Source organism: Neopelma chrysocephalum, unplaced genomic scaffold (genome assembly GCF_003984885.1).
Source record: "Neopelma chrysocephalum unplaced genomic scaffold, ASM398488v2 Primary Assembly neopelma1_376, whole genome shotgun sequence".
NCBI classification, from domain to species: domain Eukaryota; kingdom Metazoa; phylum Chordata; class Aves; order Passeriformes; family Pipridae; genus Neopelma; species Neopelma chrysocephalum.
In genome coordinates, this window is record NW_020898040.1 from 536,405 (window position 1) to 554,274 (window position 17,870).

Here is a 17,870-nt window from a genome sequence, read left to right on the forward strand (position 1 = left end):
CAGAGCATCTGTCTGTGCAGCCAGTGCTGCTGTGCCGGTGGCTCCTGGAGGGATCAAACCTGGATTTCCATGTGCTCACCCAGCAGAGACTGAGCCTGGCCCCAGGAGGGGAGGGGGAGTTGTCCTGGCTCATTGCAGGGCTGGGGGAGCACCAAGGAGCCCCCGAGTGCTGCCTGAGGATCCCTGACCAGCCCCCTCGGGGCATCCTGCTGTCCGTGGGGGAAAGGCAGAGCAGGGCTCGGATCTGGAGCCCTCCTCCCTGGCCCAGGGCTGTCATTCACGTAATCTCCAGGAAAAATCCAGGCTGGATGATCCCTGTGTTTGCAAAGTGAAGCACAGGGGCTTCACCATCCCCACAATGGAGCTGTTTGACAATATAAAGATGCCCCAAACAGCACAATCCTCATGGAGCTTCCCTTCATCCCAGTTCATCCCCCCAGAGCTCTGGCACAGCTGGGTGGTGATGCTGCTAGATGGCACCTCACTCACCTGAGGGCAGGATTTTGATGCCAAAAAGGTTTCAGCTCCATTCATTCATGTTGTCCCTGCTCCTCTCTCTTCTTCCCTTGTCCTGCTGTGTCCCTCCAGCAGCTCTTGGATCCACTGGCTCCTGTTGACCCCAGAGATGTTGCAGCTCCAGCACCGTCGGGCTCATGGCTGGAATGTGTGGGGTGGGAAAGAGGGACAAAAAGAGACATGAGGACACATCAGGAGCTGCTGCATCTCCTGGAGCTTCTGTGTTCAAGGAGCACTTCAGGTCAGATGGAGCAGCACCTGAGGAGAGTGATCCCATGGAGCTGTGTGGGATCTGTAGGGATTGAGGGGAAGCCAAGGAGTAGATGATGAGGATCATGATGAGCATGAATATTGTAATACCTTGTAGGCTTTTGGAGCATGAACTTGCTGTTGCTGAAGAGATCCATGGGGATGTGAAGGAGCCCTGGGGGCACTTCTGGGCCCCTCAGACAAGAGACACTGAGGGGCTGGAGCGTGTGCAGGGAAGGGAACGGAGCTGGGAAGGGGCTGGAGCAGCAGGAGCAGCTGAGGGAGCTGGGAAGGGGCTGGAGCAGCAGGAGGGGCTGAGGGAGCTGGGGGGGCTCAGCCTGGAGAAAAGGAGGCTCAGGGGGGACCTTCTGGCTCTGCAACCCCCTGACAGGAGGGGGGGAGCTGGGGGGGGTCGGGCTCTGCTCCCAGGGAACAAGGGACAAGATGAGGGGAAACAGCCTCAAGATGTTTCAGCAGAGGGTCAGGTTGGACATCAGGAAGAATTTCTTCATGGAAAGGGTGGTCAGGCCTTGGAAGGAGCTGCCCAGGGCGGTGTTGGAGTCCTCATCCCTGGAGGTGTCCAAGGAACCACTGGCTGTGGCACTCAGTGCTCTGGGCTGGGGGACAAGGTGGGGATTGGACACAGGGTGAACTCAATGGTCTTGGAGGTCTTTTCCAGCCTGAAGGACTGTGTGATTTTTAGGGCTGTTTGCCCATTAATGATTCTCCTTTGCCCCTTTGTGACCTTGCTGCTCTGGTGTTTCACCAGTGAGTGAAAGGAAGGAGGGGAAAAAGGAGAAGGGAAGGTGTCCCCGTTGTCACCCGTGACTGTCACTGTGCCAGCCCTCCCTGTGTGCTGGGCCGTGCCGTGGCCTCCTCACAGGCAGCATTTCAGCCTCTCAGAATTTTCCAGAATTCAGGAAAAGATGTGCTTCTTCCTGTGCTCTGGTGCCAACCCAGGCCTCAGCAGTGAGCAGGGTGTGACAGTGGGCAGCCCCCTAATTAAGTCTGTGTCGATTAACGAGGCTCGAATGGTGCTGCTGAACTGCAGCTGTTAATGAATGAACATCTAGTCCAGTAAAATACACATTTTCTGTGCAGACATTTGTCCCACCTCACGCAGGGAAGCTCAGGGCATTTCTGAGGAATTCCAGTTCCTTGTCGGCAGTTGTTGGTATGTAAAGGGGTGCAGCCCCTTCGCTTGGGTTTTGATCTGTCACCCCCCCAGCCCCCTGTGGTGTCCCCAGTGCTGCTCCCTCCCTGCATTCACCAGTCCCAGTGCAGGGTTCATGGAATCATGGAATATCCTGAGTTGAAAGGAACCTCCAAGAATCATCCAGTCCAACTCCTGGCCCTGCCCAGGACACCCCAGCAATCCCACCGCGTGCTCCATGCCTCGCTTGGTCTCTCACGTTTGGGTGAGATTCTGTGTTTCTCTGAAGCTTCTCCCTGTTGGAAAAATCTTCCCTATAATGGGAAAGTATTCCCTAGAACAGGACCAACTGAAGCTCTGTCTTTGCTGCCAGTTCAGACTCTTCTCAAGCCTATCCTGGAAGGAGGATGGAGGAGGTGTGTGCCCAGGACTTTCCCTGGTTGTGGGTTCTGAGGGAGTGGGATTTAAATCCAGAGGCAGAGGGGGTGTAAGTCAGACTACTTTTGGGGTTGCTGCTGACCTGCTGCTGTGCTCCCTGAGCCTGGGGCTCAGAACAAGGGGGCTGGGAGACTCCCAGATCCTGCACATCCCTGCCATGCCTCTGGCACGTCCTGACCTCCGGCAATCGGAGGACGGTGGGTAAGTGATCCCGCCGGATCCTCTTTCCCTGGGTAAGCTGAGCCCGGCGGCTCCGGCGCATTTCAGGCCACATTAGGACGTGTCTCCGTGCCCTGTGTCCGCAGTGCAGCTCAGCCTGGGGGGCTGCTCTCCCAAGCCTTGGCTGAGCTGGGCTCAGGGCCTGCAGGGATGTCGCTGTGTGTGGTCTCGGGGCGAGGGGTGCGTTAGCTCCTGGGTTTGGGAGAAGGGAGGCTCAGGCGCCCTCTCCAAGCTGCTGTGGGTGGCACAGTGGCAGCAGGGATTTTGGGATGGGCTGCCCATGTCCCAGCAGACTGTCAGCACTGCTGTCCTGGTGCTGGCTGTCCCAACCCCTGGCAGTGAGGGGATTTGCTGTTCCTGTGGGATCCTGCATGGGTGTGAAGGGGGCCGGGGCCATCGTCCCTTCCCTGCCTCCATCTGTGCTGCTCCCCCTCCCTGGGAATGAGAGACCTTGTCATCTCCTTCTTGTTATCAAGGGTTAGTGAGGAAGGAGGGAGCTGACAGGATTGTAGCAGTGTCCTTTGCACATCTCCAGTGCTTTCCGTGAGGATGAGGGAGCCTGGGGCAGGACGTGTGTTCCCTGCTGAGGGGAGACTTCCAGAAAAAAAGAAGCTGTTGGTAAAAACTTAAAATAAAATAATCACAAGGCAGTTTCATCGTGGTGAACCCCCTGGGAGTGGTCCTGGATACAGCAGGGATGCCGTTATCCTTGAGGGATGGGAGCTCACGTGAGCTGATGCGTCTCTCCAGGGCCAGCCGGTTCCCGAGTCCCGGCTGTGCCGCCTCCATTCCCTGATGGATGTCAGGAGGAGAGGCTGCCCATCTGTGCGCTCCCTCCTTGTGCTGCTGACACTGGAGATGGACCTGAGGCTGGAAAATGTTTAAGCATCGTTAAAAATGCATGTTCAGTGACGCACACAGGGAGACATCCAAGACCTCCGAGGGGTTTCGGTAGCGGCCTGACAGGGTTTGCTGTTGCCTGTGGAAGAAGGGGGTGTCACCCCACGTCTGTGACAGTGCTCACTTGGTGAGTTTCCGCTTGGGAGAAAACTCATTTCCTCCAAAATATTTGAATTTTAGGCCATTTTTGCCCTTTCCCAGGTTTATTCCTGGCTAAAGAAGCTGCTCGTGCCCAGCCCGGCACCACTCCGTGCCTGCTCCTGCCTGTCACCCGTGCAGGGACACAGGGACTTCTTGTCCCCACGCCTGTGGTGCCACCAGACTGTGGCAGCTCCCCCATTCCCGCACAGGGGGAGCAGTGCAAGTCCATAGTTATCACTGGATACTGAAGGATTTAGTGACAAAATAAACAGAAACGATTAATTAACAAAATTTGTACGTTTTCTCACGTGCTTCATTCATCTGTTGGACAAGAGCAAATGATTTAATTATTTATGATGCCACCTGTGTCCATGGGACTAAATATTCACTTGGAGACAGTCCTGGAGCCATTGGCAGTGTGAGTCCTTCCTGCAGGGATGTCTTGGATCACGTGTGGGCTGTGGATTCAGAGGGCACAAATAGATGAGAGGTTTAGTCAAGGACAAATGTGTGATGTACAGCTGGATGTGGATCTTTCAGAGCCTGGGGACACAGAAAGGGACACAGAGGTTTGTGCTTCTGTCTTGCTGATCTGGATTTATCCAGGGATGAGAAGTGCTTTCGCAGGCAGTGTTGTGGGGGGGGTTGGTGGAGAGAGTAACCAGATATCCAGCTGTGTGTGCAGAATTTGGGAGTGATGCTGGGAGGAGATATGGGGCCTCCTGCAAGGTCACCATTCCAGCCAGCTCCCAGAATCATGGAATGGTTTGGGTGGGAAAGGGCCTTAAAGTTCAGCTCCTTCCACCCCCTGCCACAGGCAGGGACACCTTCCACCAGCCCAGGTTGCTCCAAGCCCCGTCCAACCTGGCCTTGGACACTTCCAGGGATCCAGGGGCAGCCACAGCTTCTCTGGGCAACCTGTGCCAGGGCCTCCCACTCTCACAGGGAAGGATTCCTTCCCAATATCCCATCTATCCCTGCCCTCTGGCAGTGGGAAGCCATTCCCTGTGTCCTGTCCCTCCATCCCTTGTCCCCAGTCCCTCTCCAGCTCTCCTGGAGCCCCTTTAGGCCCTGGAAGGGGCTCTCAGCTCTCCCTGGAGCCTTCTCTTGTCCAGGGGAACCCCCCCCAGCTCTCCCAGCCTGGCTCCAGAGCAGAGGGGCTCCAGCCCTGGGAGTATCTCTGTGACCTCCTCTGGATTCACTCCAGCAGCTCCACATCCTTCTTTGTTGGAATCCACGGAAGGAAGAAGAGCAGCTGGATTTGAGCCTCGTTGGGTGGCACACATGGGCTGGTTGGGGTTGGCTTCATTTGGGAGCTTGGAGCCTCTCCCTGGGCAGTGTCCCACACTGTCTGCTTTGATTTAGTTTAATTTAATGCAGAGCAACACCCAGGGAGCCGACAGAGCCATCCTGGTGTGCGGCCCATGGTTTGATCCTCTGACAGCTGGGGAGGTCTCTGTGCTCAGCAGACTCCTTAAGTGATTCATCAATGGAATTTTGGCACGAAAACCTGTGATTGTTAAAGGTGCAAAGAGGGAACAGGTTCTGTCTGCAGATGGGACATCCTCCAGTTAAATATAAGGAAGGAATGTTTAGGATGAGGGCAGTGAGGCCCTGGCCCAGGTTGCCCAGAGAAGCTGTGGCTACCCCTGGATCCCTGGAAGTGTCCAAAGCCAGGCTGGACAGGGCTTGGAGCAACCTGGGCTAGTGGAAGGTGTCCCTGCCCATGGCAGGGGGTGGAACTGGGTGATCTCTAAGGTCCCTTCCAATCCAGACCATCCTGCAATGCTGTGATTCTGTGATCCACTGACAAGTAGCACCCTTGGAAATGCTCCCACTGATCCCTCCAGTCTCTCCAGCTGGATGTGCTGGGATCCTGGGCTTGCCAAGGAAAGGAGGAGCAGGAGGTGATGCTGCAGGCACTGAGGTTGTGTGGTTGCCTCCTGCCAGTGGGGCCAGTCCAGGCCTTTTCCAAAGGATCCCTGGCAGGGAAGCAGGTTTGCAGGTGGGAATAGCAGCAGTCACTGTCCCTGCAGGTCCCTGTTCCTGAGCTCACGTGCACCCCGGGCTGCTCCTTCCTGGAGGTTGGTACTTGGTGTGTTGTTGCTGTTCTGAGCTGGATAATGAAGAGTTTCTATTTTTATCAAACCATTATTTTATATTTTTTTATTTTCTTTCCTGGCAGTGAGCTGTGCTGCTGAGCCCCCAATTATCTGCTAATGAGCCATTGTTTCCCTGTAATCACACCTTCCCCTCGGTATTTTTTCTCGCTGTGAATCAGAAGTGGCTGCAGGGGACAGGAAGGACATTTGGCCGTGTCCAGCAGGACTAACTGTGACTCTCCAGTGCTCCCACAAAAGCATCAGCTGGGCTTATTTTGTCTCCACTCGTGTTCCCTGCCAGCTCTGCCCTTCAGTCCCTGACACTCCAGTTTAGCAGGTTTGGGAGCTGGCTCTGGACTCCTCCTGGTGCTGCCAAACTTTTTATTCCAATGGAACAAGAGAGCAGAGTGTTGTAGTCAAAGGACAGGGCAAAAAACCAACCACCAACGCTCCACCTCCTCCAAAAGCCAGTGAACTGGCATCTTGCAAAGCTCTCCTGACTCCTCCTGAGAAGAGTTTTGGAAAGGTTGTGAAGAAATCCTCTGGAAGGACTTGTGGAACCAGCACTGATGCCTGGCTGTGTTTCATCCCACATATATATAATATATATAATATATATAATATATATAATATATATAATATATATTATATATATATATTTTTATATAGGTATATATAGAATCACTGAATGTTTTTTAGGTGAGAAAAGCCCTCTGAGACCATCAAGTCCAACCCTTCCCCAGCACTGCCAAGGCCACCACTGACCCATGTCCCCAAGTGCCACATCCACACAGCTTTGAAATCCCCCCAGGGATGGGGACTCCACCCCTGCCCTGGGCAGCTGTGCCAGGGCTGGACAGTCCTTTCTATGAAGGGATTTTCCCAATATCCAACCTGACCCTCCCCTGGCACAGCTGGAGGCTGTTCCCTCTCCTCCTGTCCCTTGTTCCCTGGGACCAGAGCCCGACCCCCCCCCAGCTCCCCCCTCCTGTCAGGGGGTTGCAGAGCCAGAAGGTCCCCCCTGAGCCTCCTTTTCTCCAGGCTGAGCCCCCCCAGCTCCCTCAGCTGCTCCTGCTGCTCCAGTCCCTTCCCAGCTCTGTTCCCTTCAGCTCCTCAGTGTCTTTCCTGCCCTGAGGGACACAAGGACACTCTCCACCTCTGCAGGGCTCTGTGTGTCCCAAGCTGCCCCTCTGGAGCTGCTCTTTTTCCAGGTTCCCTTCCCAAGTGATCTCAGGTTTGTGGACTGTCAGTATGTCTCCAGGTGACTTCCTCCCACTTCTGCCAAACACTGTCCTTCCAGCCACTCTCCCCTGTGGGATGTGTTTCCCAGCCCCAGTGCCATCCTCAGGGGTGCCTTTTCCTGGTGCACATCTGCCTGGGAGTGCAGGATCCCAAACCAGCCACAGGACTTACCAGAAATTACCTTGTGTCTCAGACATGACTTCTGTGTTCCTTTAACCCTGAATTTCTTTGCCTTTTTTAGCTCACTTTTACAAGTTCCATTGTCATTTGTATTGGATTTATAATTAGCCTTGACCTTTGGCTCCTTCTGTGCTGCCCAGGGCCCGTTGGGTTGGGTCTCTCCACTGGTGCCTCGTGGAATCTTGTGTTGCTCATGTCCTGCATTTCATCTCCATTTCTCCAGTGTGTCCCTCTTATTTGGAGTTTAAACCCTGCCTTGTGGTGTGTTCCTGATTTCCCATCTTTGTGGAGGTGTTCAGGTGTTTGGGTGATGGGCAGATCCCATGCTGGGGAGTGCATGCCTGCAGTCCAGATGAAGTGCAGCATTTGCTGCTGAGGATTATTGACCAGGAACATCAGCATTTAGTAATTGCAGCAATAAGATGTTCAATAGCTGGACTGGGAATGCTGCAGTAATGGGAATGGAACTGCTTTGTGCTTTCCCACTGCTTTTCTTCCAGGAAACAAGAGGTTCTTTACATATGTTAATGGACTGGGATGTCCACTGCATTCAGGCTGTGTTTTAATATGGATTTTATAGGAAGGGAAGCTGACAACATCAAGTGGGGCAGAATCCATCCCTGGTGTGGTTCCATGGTTCCAAAACCCTTATGGCAAGGAGAGCTTGAGCAGGAAGAATTTCCAGAGCTTAGGGCTCCTGTGTGGTTCTGTGCTGGAAGGGGGCAAATGTTTCCCTGCCACCTGAATCCTGGAAATGGAACCTGGTGCGGGTTTTTCTTGGAAATGAGGTCCATGGATGTTCCTGCAGCATGGAAGGACAATCTTGGGTAGGGTCTGCTTGTGCCAGGGCAAACACTTGTTCCATGGAGGCTGGTGGGTGCTGCTGCTGAGTCTGCTCCCATTTTAGTGTCCTCTTTGTTTGCATCAACTTCCTGGTGTTTTGGAGGGAGTTCCTTGGGCAGCCTCCTCTCAGGAGCATCGTTCCCTCCAAGGAGGCACCTTGGCCCCTTTGGTTTGGGCTCCCTTGGACACATTCCCAGCTGTAACACCGTGTTTTTGTCTGGCTGATTTCCTTTAAGAAACAAAGGATCACATAATCCCAGATTGGTTTGGGTTGGAAGGGACCATAAAGGGACCATCTCATTCCACCCCCTGCCATGGGCAGGGACACCTTCCACCAGCCCAGGTTGCTCCAAGCCCCGTCCAACCTGGCCTTGGACACTTCCAGGGATCCAGGGGCAGCCACAGCTCCTCTGGGCAACCTGTGCCAGGGCCTCCCCACCCTCACAGGGAGGAATTCCTTCCCAATCTCCCATCTATCCCTGCCCTCTGGCAGTGGGAAGCCATTCCCTGTGTCCTGTCCCTCCATCCCTTGTCCCCAGTCCCTCTCCAGCTCTCCTGGAGCCCCTTTAGGCCCTGGAAGGGGGTCTCAGCTCTCCCTGGAGCCTTCTCTTGTCCAGGTGAACCCCCCCAGCTCTCCCAGCCTGGCTCCAGAGCAGAGGGGCTCCAGCCCTGGCAGCATCTCCGGGGCCTCCTCTGGACTCTCTCCAGCAGCTCCACATCCTCCCTGTGCTGTTCCCCAGGGCTGGAGCAGCTCTGCAGGGGGGTCTCAGCTGAGGGGGGTAAAGGGGCAGAATTCCCCCTGCCCTGCTGCCCACACTGGGGGAATTTTCCCTGTGGATTTTTAATCAGATTGGTGTGTTGAATTTCTGTTATTGCAGGTTCATATTAACCTGTTTTTTCACCCAAAAGCTCTAATTACAAGTGACAAAGTTGCTCTCGGTGTAGAATCCTGGAGTAACTCAGGTCTGGAGGTCTCTGATCCGACCCCCTGCACAACCTTGTACCAACAGGGGTCTCACCAGGCAAGTCTTTGGACTTAAATTTCTGCAGAACTTACTCATTTCACTTCTCTCCAGAGTCATTACAAATCTCAGGTGAACCTTATGGGATGTTTCTTTAGGAGCAGTGGTCTTTGAGCTCTGGGTTGAGGAGCCCCATGACCAGGTTGGGGTCCTCCTGCCTTGGCCGCACCCTCCACCCGCTCCCACTTCAGGAAATGTCCCAGCTTGTCACGAGCAGCCAATTTTCCCTATTTTTAGGCTTCCATTTGCCTGAGCTGCTTTCCCTTTGCATTAGCAGGGAGAAGCAGCAGCCCTGCCAGGCCAGTGGTAATTGCTGAGCGCTCACCCGGATTTGGAATGATTTATGAATGATTATTTTCCGTACTATTTTGATGATTAATTCCCAGTGTAATTCTTTATAACCACCAGAATTCCGCCTGTGCCTGCATCTGCAGCTGGTATAAAACCCCATCCATCTCCCTGGCAGCCAGGCAAGGATATTAAATATAGATCCCTGCTCCCATTTAATATTCATAGCGATTAAAAGTGATGAAAGCAGATGTGTCTGCAAGAGCCAACGTGGAAATTGCTCTGGTTGAGAGATGACGGGTGAGCTGAGTATCCCAGAGATCCAGAGAATTCCATACAGGAAGGGCTGATGATTCTGAATCAAACCCTTGGTTGGTGCTGGGATAAACAGGGGATCTGCAAAGGAAGTGGGATTGGTTTCTGTGGTGGTTGCTGTGAGGAGCAAGGCCTTGGAGTTTGGGACGGCCACAGCAGGAGCTGGATTTGATTCTGGATGTCCTCAGGGACCTCCTCCACTCTGCCTGTGGGAGGAATGAAGGCTTTTACCAGATCAGGGGGATATTTTTCCTCGTTGTAGGTACAACACTCCCAGCCAGGTGTGGGGAAAGGCAGGGGAAAGCACACGAGAGGTGGAGCTGAGAAGATGGAGGTGCAGCGTGTGCCGTGCTGGTGGTGTGGCCCTTGGGCACCCTAAGACAGCTTGTTCTGGGGACTTTGGGAACAACCACGGTGTCCTGGGGCTGCTGTGGGCTGGGAACTTGGATGGTGCTGAGCTCAGCTCCCCAGTGGCTGCTGTGCAGGTCTGGCTGCTGAGAGGGAAAGTGGCAGCTGCTGAGATGTCCCAGTGGCACTGCCCCGGTGGCTTTGGGAGAGCCCGGGAATAGTGTTTGAATTCAAGTCATCAGCACTCCCTCTGTTCCATTAGGGCTTTCCCTGGGGACTCTGGCTTGGCCTCACTGCTGCAGTATGAATCCTGCACTTCCAGCCCCACTGTCAGCTCATTTCAGCTGAAAGGCAGATCTAATTTCCAGCACAGGGCCAGCCCTGCCTTGGGAGGCTCCAGAGGCTCCAGTGGAGTGGTGGGAGAGCGGCTCAGTGTGCAGGAGGCTTGGGGAGAAATTCAGGGTGATGTAGGAAGGATGAGGACTGTTGCTGAAAGTGAGGATACTTGGGAAGGTTTTCCACTCACAGGGAGGAGACGGAAGGTGAGGGATGTAGGAAGGTGAGGGATGTAGGAAGGTGAGGGATGTAGGAAGGTGAGGGATGTAGGAAGATGAGGGATGTGGGAAGATGAGGGATGTAGGAAGAGGAGAGCTGTGCTGGCCTTGGAGAGGAAGGTGAGCAGGGATGAACTGCCTGCCCCAGTGGTGGTGTGGGGTTGGAGAGCTGTGGTGCTTTGGAGACATCACAGCCAGACTCCAGATGCAGTTCGGGAATTTTGTAGTAAAAACTCTAATGCTGAACCCTTCGATCCCTTCACCTCTTCCTGGTTTATCCCTGAAAAGGCTCCTCCCAGCTCCACTCATCCCGGGGCAGCACCAAAACAGCCCGGCCGGGAGCAGCAGCACCCTGGGGTTGCTCCAGGTCTCCCTGGTGATTTTGGGGTGGGAGCTCAGTGTTGTGGTCCCTCCAGTGGGTTCCATGTCCCTGGGATCCCCCGTGGGCTGCAGGGCAAAGCCCTGGCGTGTCCCCGGCATAGAGGAGCTGTGGTGTTGTCCCACCAGCTCCAGAGAAATTGCAGGCAAGGGGAAGTATTTATCTGAGGGAAGATTTGAGATGGAAAACTGGCCTGTAAAGGGAGTTCCTGCCTTCGTGGCCTTCCTGTGGGACACTGCTCCAGGCACTGAGGTTTTGTGTTGCTCCTGGGCTGAGAAACCAGCCCGCGGAGGCTTATGGCCTGTGGCTGCAGATCCATTTTCCATAGATTAAATTGCATCACAGCTCCAAAAATAATCTCCCCAGTTTACGGTGAGGCTGCCTGTTCCCATGGCAACGCTGCCTGCCAGTGCCCTACAAACCAGCACCACTCGGATCGCTGGGAGTCATCCCGAGTCCAGGGAAAGTGTGAGGGGGATGAAGGGGCTCGGCTCGGGGCACCTGGAGCTGGGGGGTGGAGGTGTGAAACACGAGCTCTGTGTGTGTTCCCGGAGAGGGGATTTATGGGAAGCTGCTGTTGCCGGTGTTTGTGTCTGTGGGGTTTGAGCCCTTGGTTGCAGATGTTGCCCGAGTGCATCGTGAGGAGGTGGGGGAGCAGCAGCTGCATTTGTGGGGCCTTCCCAGTGCAAGGGGGGGGGAGCAGGACAGGAGGAGGAGAAGGAGAATGAGGAGGAGGAGGAGGAGGGTTCTGCAGCCCTCGGTGGCTCTTATGTGGGTTACTGTGGTGCCTGGGGCCAGCCCTGTTGTGCCACACGTGTCTCATGGCAGAGGGAAGAGGGGCAGGTTTGGGTTTGGGTCAGGGTGGCACCTCACACACACACAGGCTCAGCTCAAAGCTGCCTCTGGCCCCGGGTCCGGCCGGCATCGCCCGGGGAGGGTGGCACGGAGAGGGTGGCACAGAGAGGGTGGCACTGAGGTGGAGCCCCGAGCACAGTCAGGGCAAAGCTCGGGTGCAGGATGGAGAGAGGGATGGGCTCAAATCGTTGGTGGTCCCTGTGTGCCATCAGTGGGCACGGGGAGGTTTCCAGGGCACACTGGGTTTGGGAATGGCAGGGATGCCGTGGGGGCTGGGCTGCCTCATCCACGGCACAGGAGCAAGGGGAACAGGGCGATTTGTTGTCAAATTTTTGCTGCCAGCCTTTCATGTTTGTTTTCTTGAGGAGCTTTTGTTCCCTGGGGAAGAGTGACAGGAATTCCTGCTGAATGTGTGCCTTTCATTCTGAACCTGGCACAAACCTGGCTGGTGCCGAGCGGGGTGAGCTGGGGTGAGGCTCCTGAGCTGGGGATGAGCTGCTTCCCGATGGGATCCAGGGGCACCTGCATCCCAGCACAGGGAGACACTGGGCTGGGAGCCCCCCTACCACACTCCTGAGGGTTTGCTGCTTTAGGGAGGATCTTTTTTCCATGGAAAGATGGCAGAGCTGCTGCCAGAGCACCGGGAGGGTCGGGCGGGAGCACCTCTGTCCTGCTGCATGGGAGGAGGGGATCCATCACCAGGCCCCTTCCCTGTGCAGGGACAGGGTGTGCTGGGGGCTGTACATGGCTGGAAAACATGGATTAAAGTAGTATTTGTGTCCCAGGAGGATCTTCCCTACATGGAGGAGCAGAGAGGCCTTCCTGGCTCCTGCAGTGTCTCCCAGCTCTTTGCTGGTCCCAGACACACAGTCCTGGTCTGCTTTGGCCCTGCCCAGCTCGTGGGGGTTGGTTTAATGGGCTTTAGGAGCTGCTGGGAGCTGAGGATCCAAAGAGGGCCAAACTGGGGAAGGTGTAAGGGTGGCATCAGAGACAATGGGCACAGAGCATAAAATAGAATCACAGAATCGTTGGGGTTGGAAAAGCCCTCTGAGATCATCGAGTCCAACCATCCCCAGCTCTGCCAAGGCCACCACTGACCCACGTCCCCAAGTGCCACGTCCACAGGGCTTTGAAATCCCCCCAGGGATGGGGACTCCACCCCTGTCCTGGGCAGCTGTGCCAGGGCTGGACGGTCCTTTCCATGAAGGAATTTTCCCAATATCCAACCTGACCCTCCTCTGGCACAGCTGGAGGCCGTTCCCTCTCCTCCTGTCCCTTGTTCCCTGGGAGCAGAGCCCGACCCCCCCAGCTCCCCCCTCCTGTCAGGGGGTTGCAGAGCCAGAAGGTCCCCCCTGAGCCTCCTTTGCTCCAGGCTGAGCCCCCCCAGCTCCCTCAGCTGCTCCTGCTGCTCCAGCCCCTTCCCAGCTCCGTTCCCTTCCCTGCACACACTGCAGCACCTGAGCATCCTCCATCTCAGCAGGTCCTCACTGCCCTACTTTTGGTTCCTCCTCATGCCCTGCATGTGTTGTAACCCCCCTTCAAAGCCATCCCTAACTCTCACTGTGGTTTGGGATGCACTCGCTGGAGTGCTGGGAGTGTTGGAGCAGAGTCTGCTGGGTGTCCCTCACCATTGCCCCGTGGGAGTCATGTTTCCCCACTCCCTGACTCCCAAGTATTTAGGAGTATGTATTTTTCCAGCTTCCAAGAGGTTTTGTGGTCTTGAATGAGTGTGCTTAGGAACCCCCATTTGGGTTGAAGTCCCAGTGCTGTGCCTTTGCTGGGACTGTTTCAGTTTTGCTCCTGCAAATCCTCTGTGGTCTGTCCTTGAATGAGGAGCCCTGGACAGACTCTCTCTGTCTTTCTCTGTGTGGGTATTTCCTGAACTTCAGGGTGTTTTCCCAGCCCTAGCAAAGCCAAATCTGTTTTTTCCCTGGCTGAGTTGATACAAAGGCTGGAATAAGGTCAGGATCCCCAGTGCTGAGGCGTTTGGCCGGGCTCCAAGTGAAGACCTCCAGGCAGAGGCTTGTGGCTCTTCCACCTTTCTGGATGAGTGAATCCCTCATCCTGAGCAATAAGGATAAATATTTCTGCTGCTCTCTCCTCCAGCCCTTCATGGATAATCTTCAGCTGTAACTGCAGGACTCGATGTGTCCTGTGCGAAGGTTGGTCAAAGGATGATCTTGGAGGTCTTTTCTGACCTTCACGTGATGCAGAGCAGCTTTCCTGGGGACCATCCACCGCCAGATGGGGAAGGAAGGGATGTCAGCCCCCAGACAAGCTTGTCCTGTGCTGTGTCACAGGGACCAGCAGGAATGTTCCTGTTGCACTGGTTGTCCTGGTGGAGAGCTGGTGGAGGTGACGTGGTGGGAGCAGGGCTCCCCTCGGGGCTGCTGGACCGGAGCAATGCAGAGCTGAGAGGCTGCTGCTTGAGGAGCCAGAAGGGCTTGTGTTTCTATGGATTTGGGATTTGGCCAGTTCTCCCTCGAGCTCCCAGGAAAATGATGGAAGCCCATCTCCTGAGCTGGTGTCGGCGCTCTGCCTTGGGGGGATGGCAGGAGGAGCTTTGGGTGCTCTGTGGGATCATTTCTGCTTTCACTTACTCTGATTTGACTATAGCTGTGACATTGAATTTCCTTCTTCCCGTGCCTTGATTTGAGATAATTGCAGCAAATTATGTTTCTTGAGATATTCTATGGATATTTTTATATAAGTATATTTATTTATATTATGAATTGGTCCTGGGCACAGGGGCTGTTGGTACGGAGGAAGAGCCTGTTCTGGGGATCTCCTGCACCCTCAGCAAGGGGCTGACACCCCATTCCTCCACACCCTGGAAGTGTCCCAGGCCAGGTTGGACGGGGCTTGGAGCAACCTGGTCTGGTGGAAGGTGTCCCTGCCCATGGCAGAGGGGTGAAATGGGATGAGCTTTAATGTCCCTTCCAGCCAAAACCACTTCATGATTATATGATTCTAATTGCCCAGGCAGGAGGAGGGAGGTGGGATCCTGCTGCCCACCCTGCCAGGATCCTGACATGGCCACAGCAGTGGCTTTGGGGCAGCAGGAGCTCGTGGGGATGTTCAGCTCAGCCCACTCAACTGGAACGAGCAGCACCGTGGCTGCCAGGGGCTGACCCAGGTTCCTTCCCCCCTTTTCCTGGGCTTTGAGGCGTTTATATAATTCTGCACAGTGATAAAAAATTGGGACACATTGTGTTCCTGCCTCGAGCTGAGCACTCGGGCAGGGATTGTTCCCACAGCCTCGATCAATGGGCAGGAAGTAATGTCCTGGCAAGGGAGGGAGCCCGTCCAACCCCGTGCTGTGCCATCCCTGTGTCAGAGTGTTTTAATGATGGGCACTGAACAGGGCAGTACCCTGCCCCCTTGTCAGCAGGCTGACAAGGCTGTCAGAGCTCCAGGAGGGTTTGGACAACGCTCTGAGGGACAGGGTGGGATTGTTGGGGTGTCTGTGCAGGGCCAGGAGTGGGCCAGGATGATCCTTGTTGGTCCCTTCCAGCTCAGGATATTCTGTGATTCTATGAAAAATCTCTGGGCTGTGGTCATGGATTGCACCTGGGCAAAGTGATCCAGGCTTTGCTCCAGAAAGTACAGAGCACCAAGAGCCCACAGGAGCCAGGACTTTGGGGAGGCATTTTGTGTAAGGCCAGAGGAAAAGGTTCTTCCCCTAGAGGCTGGTTGGGCACTGCCCAGGCTCCCCAGGGCAGTGGGCACAGCCCCAAGGCTGCCAGAGCTCCAGGAGGGTTTGGATGATGCTCTGGGGCCCAGGGGGTGACTCTTGGGGCTGGGCCTGTGCAGGGCCAGGGGTTGGACTGGATGATCCTTGAGGGTCCCTTCCAGCTCAGCATATCCTGGGATTCTGTGAACCTCTGCCTGGGACTGCCCTGGAAAGCCCCAGGGACACAGCTTGGAGCAGCAGGAGCAGCCCTGTGTCCCTCTCCCAGTGAGGAGGCTCCGCAGGGTGTGGTGTGTCCTTGGATGCACCAGCTCAGGACAGGTACAAAGACAGTATTCAAAGCCCAGGGAATGTGTACACACTGCCAGGGACCCAGTGCCTTTGTGTGCCCCGGGATGAAAGGTGCCGTGGGAATACTTGGAACGTTTGAAGCAGAAAGTGAACCTTGGGGAGGTTTTGGTTGCTGTCTGTACTGGTGGAAAAGTGGCTTTGATTTTCTTGCCAGATCTTTTGGAGTTGGCCTGTACAAGGTTCCCGTGGTGTGAGCCTGTGCTGTGGCTATGGGGCCTCTGTGCACCCTCTTGGGATGGAACCCTTTGAATTCTGCCTGTTCCCATTCCCCTTCCCCTGCCTGTCACTTCCAGCTGTGCCAGACACTTCCCTGGTGCCATTCCCAAAATGCTGGTCCTGTCCCTGGGAGTGGGGCTGTTCCCCTGTCCAAGCTCAGCAGCTCCCCGGGCTGTGGGTGGGAGCTGGTCCTGCTCCCAACACCCCAGCTGGCAGCTCGCCTTCCTCGGGAGGCTCTTGGCTGCTTCCCCTGGGTGCTCTCACTGTCCTTTGTCCTTGGTGGCCGCTTTCTCTCCTGGCTCCAACAGCTGCTTCTCGTGCTTGTCAGAGCTCTGAGCTGTGGATGCTCTGGGCTGGGTTGCAGATGGACCAAATGGTGACATTGGGAAATGCTGCCCTGGTGCTTCATGAGCTGCTCATGGTTTGCTCCGTGCTCTGTTTCCTCTGTTTTTCGTAGAATCTCAGAATCCCAGAATGGTTTGGGCTGGAAAGGACCTTAAAGCTCATCTTGTTCCACCCCTTGCCATGGGCAGGGACACCTTCCACTGTCCTAGGTTGCTCCAAGCCCCATCCAGCCTGACCTTGGACACTTCCAGGGGTGAGGCAGCCACAGCTTCTCTGGGCAGTTTTCTTCTCCCGTTGTCCTTGGGCAGCGGGGTCGATCCTGCTGTGGAGGATCAGCCTTGTCCCTGGGCTGTGCCTCCCTGTCCCATCACATCTGTCCTGGGTGCCACGAGCCCTGGTGCAGCTCTGCTGCTGCTTCCTCTGTTACATTATCCAGATCACTCCAGCTCTTGCCTTTGGAACACAGGAGTGGAAGGATCACTTCCTCTCCTTTCCTTAGCTGTGATTCAGCCTGAGTGATGGCTGAACATCCCTCTCAGTATCCACAGCATTTCCAAAGCTCTTATCAATGAGTCAGGAATAGAAACCAAACACCCACCTGCCAGAGAATCACGGGTTTCCTCCTTTCCTTGTAGCCCAGAAAGGGGATGTGCTGCCCCTCCTGTAAACTGGAGCCATTCCTGAGCTCCGTGCCTGGCTGACTCAGGGAATGTCCTCATCCCCCTGGCACCCCCAGACCTGGCAGAGAAAGTGCAGCCATGTTTTGCTGGTTCCTTTCTCTCCAAAATCCAGGAACAGATGATGGAGGGAGGGGACAGGAAGGGGCTGCTCCCCTCTCCGCTGCCTTAGTGGGTTTTGGGAGCGCCTGGAGAACCCTTGGCTAAACTTTGAACATAAGGATAGGGCACAGACCCTGTGCAGCACCTGCTCCACTCTCACTCTGTGTTTGCCTTGGGTGGTTCTGTGTGCCCAGGGGAGCACTGGAGCGATCAGAAGTGCCGTGTTCCACCCACTGCGTGGGTTTGGGTTGGTTTCCTGGTTTTAAGTCGCCCCAGTGTTCTGGAGTTGCAGAATAACCATTTGTGCTGTAGCTGAGATGCTGATTGTGGAGTTTTCTGCCCTCAGAGGACGTGGTGGTGGTTTTGGGTAACAGCTGTAACTCTCCTTGGTGTCTTTGTGATCTTTCCCTTGGGTGAAACTCTTTACCCTGCCCAGAGCAGAGCTTGCAGAGCCCCCGTGGGGTTTGCTCCCAGTGCAGGGCAGATCCACTCTGGTGTGCATGGAAAGGGAGTTTTGGGGCGTGGTGGCACCAGCACGTGCCACCCCCATCACTCAAACCTGATCCAGATCCCGGTGGCGGCCACAGGACCCCACTGATGCCTCCTGGGGCCCTGTGTGATGTCCCACATTGCTATCCCACACCAGCTCTGCTCCAGGGGGCTGTGGTGGCCCCGGCCCCTGCAGAACTGCAGGGGAGGAGGAGGCAGGAGGTCCCTGGGAGGAGGCAGGAGGTCCCTGGGAGG

General features: G+C 55.4%; 1 protein-coding gene across 3 annotated transcripts in view; it reads left to right on the forward strand.

Moving 5' to 3' along the window:
* Positions 1-17,870, forward strand: part of OSBP2 (oxysterol binding protein 2) — a 102,581-nt gene that overhangs the window by 54,994 nt on the left and 29,717 nt on the right. The window lies entirely within an intron of this gene.